This window comes from Octopus bimaculoides, chromosome 11, assembly GCF_046866305.1.
Source record: "Octopus bimaculoides isolate indiv1 chromosome 11, ASM4686630v1, whole genome shotgun sequence".
Taxonomy (NCBI): domain Eukaryota; kingdom Metazoa; phylum Mollusca; class Cephalopoda; order Octopoda; family Octopodidae; genus Octopus; species Octopus bimaculoides.
In genome coordinates, this window is record NC_142938.1 from 57,990,935 (window position 1) to 57,993,434 (window position 2,500).

Sequence of the window (2,500 nt, forward strand, 5' to 3'; positions counted from 1 at the left end):
TATATATATATATATATATATATGTATATATATATATATTCTATAATTATAAACATAATTATAATTAGAGGTCAGCTAATTGCTTCACCACATACTGAATTTAAAAATAGGAGTTAAACATTCCTTTTCTACAACTGTTTATATAAAAATGTTTTATCTCCTGTAAGAACTCTTACAGTAGTAGAAAAGGAATTTCTAACTCCTATTTCTAAATTCGGTATGTGGTGAAGCAATTAGCTGACCCCTAATTATAATTATGTTTATGATTGTAGAATATTTGCATAATTTTACCTATAAAGGTTATTTTAACGTACCGAGCTACTTGGTAAAATTATTAATTAATTGATTGATTAATTAATTAATTTGATTAGTTAATTTTAGCCTTTTATTATTAATTTGAAATTATATATACATATATATATATGTATATGTGTATGTGTGTCTGTGTTTGTATATATTCATATATATATATATATATATATATATGTGAGTGTATATATATATATATATATATTTATATATATATATTAATTCATAAGTAAGTGTATACCAATGTGTAGAATCGTTAAATGGTCACGTGCAAATGTATATAGCTGTCGGAGTAGTTGTATATAAAATGTATTTCATTCAGCGGCTATCAAAGTGTGAAGTCTTTGGCTGTTTGGTAAGAATTTTGCTTCACAGCTTCCTAGTTCCCAGTTCAGTTCCGCTACGTGGCACCTTGGGCAAGTGCCTTCTATTATAGCACTCGGTCGACCAAAGTCGTATGTGAGAATTTGTCAAACAGAAACCGAAGGAAGCCTGTGGTATATATGTGTGTGTGTTTGTGTGTGTGTGTGTGTGTGTGAGTGTGTGTGTGTGTGTGTGTGAGAGAGAGAGAGTGTGTGTGTGTGTGTGTGTATTTGTCCGCTACCACCGCTTAAGAACAGATGTTGGTGAATTTACGCCCCCGTTACCTTAGCGGTTCGGCAAAAGAGAAACGATAGAATACGAACCAACCCTTCAAGTAAAGTAAGTACTGGGGCCGATTCATTCGATTAAAGATTCTTCAGCACGGTGGCCCAGCATGGCCGTAGTCAAATGACTGAAAATAGTAGAAGATAAAATATAAAAGATGTACAGCTTTCGAAGAAGGTATATATAAAACTATGTGAGCGAGGAAGACTGTGTATATAATAAATGTATACAGTCGTTAAAGTTGATATATATAAATGTATATCACTGTATGTGCATCAATGCATGAATGCTAATTAGATTTGTATGATTTTATGATTTCTCAGTTATGGCTTCAATAACTTGCAGTGTTTGACTTAGTAGACGCTGGAGCTTGTTAGAAAGAGCTAGTGATCAATTTACAAATGTACTAATGAGCAATCAAAGATCGCTAATCACATACTCATTGTCAATATATAAATCTCAAATATCCACATTGAAGGAGTAAACAAAAACTAAAAATATCACCGAACGAAATGAATATCACTATAGAATTACAAATAATTAGACACGCGTACGCGCACGCACATGCATACACAAACGTACACATTTAGACACATTTACATACATTCACACATGTGTGTGTGTGTGTGTGTGTATATACATACATATATATATATATATATATATATATATATATATATATATATATATATATATATATATATAGGGAGAATTCACAAAAAAAAACAAAAGACGAAGACAGGTGGTGTAGAAAACAAACAGATGTATTAGTATAACGCTCAATATATATATATATATATATATATATATATATATATATATATATATATATATATATATATATATATATATATATATATATAGATAGATAGATAGATAGATAGATATACCTATACACGTATATATATGTATGTACACACACAGAGATATATATATTTATGTACCATTTGCTGTAACACTAGTGAAATGCGTATAGGAAATGCGTATACAAAATTATGTCACCTACTTTGCAGATATATATATATATATATATATAGGGAGAATTCACAAAAAAAAACAAAAGACGAAGACAGGTGGTGTAGAAAACAAACAGATGTATTAGTATAACGCTCAATATATATATATATATATATATATATATATATATATATATATATATATATATATATATATATATATATATATATATATATATATATATATATATATATATTAGATAGATAGATAGATAGATAGATAGATAGATAGATATACCTATACACGTATATATATGTATGTACACACACAGAGATATATATATTTATGTACCATTTGCTGTAACACTAGTAAAATGCGTATAGGAAATGCTTATACAAAATTATGTCACCTACTTTGCAGATATATATATATATATATATATACATACATACATATATATATATATATATATATATATATATATATATATATATATATATATGTGTGTGTGTGTGTGTGTGTGTGTGTGTGTGTGTGTGTGTGTGTGTGTACGTGTGTGTGTGTACGCGTGTGTATTTGCGTGTGT

General features: G+C 28.2%; 1 protein-coding gene across 2 annotated transcripts in view; it reads right to left on the reverse strand.

Moving 5' to 3' along the window:
- LOC106876991 (uncharacterized) overlaps window positions 1–2,500 on the reverse strand; it is a 616,967-nt gene that overhangs the window by 39,996 nt on the left and 574,471 nt on the right. The gene's annotated exons all lie outside the window — the stretch shown is intronic.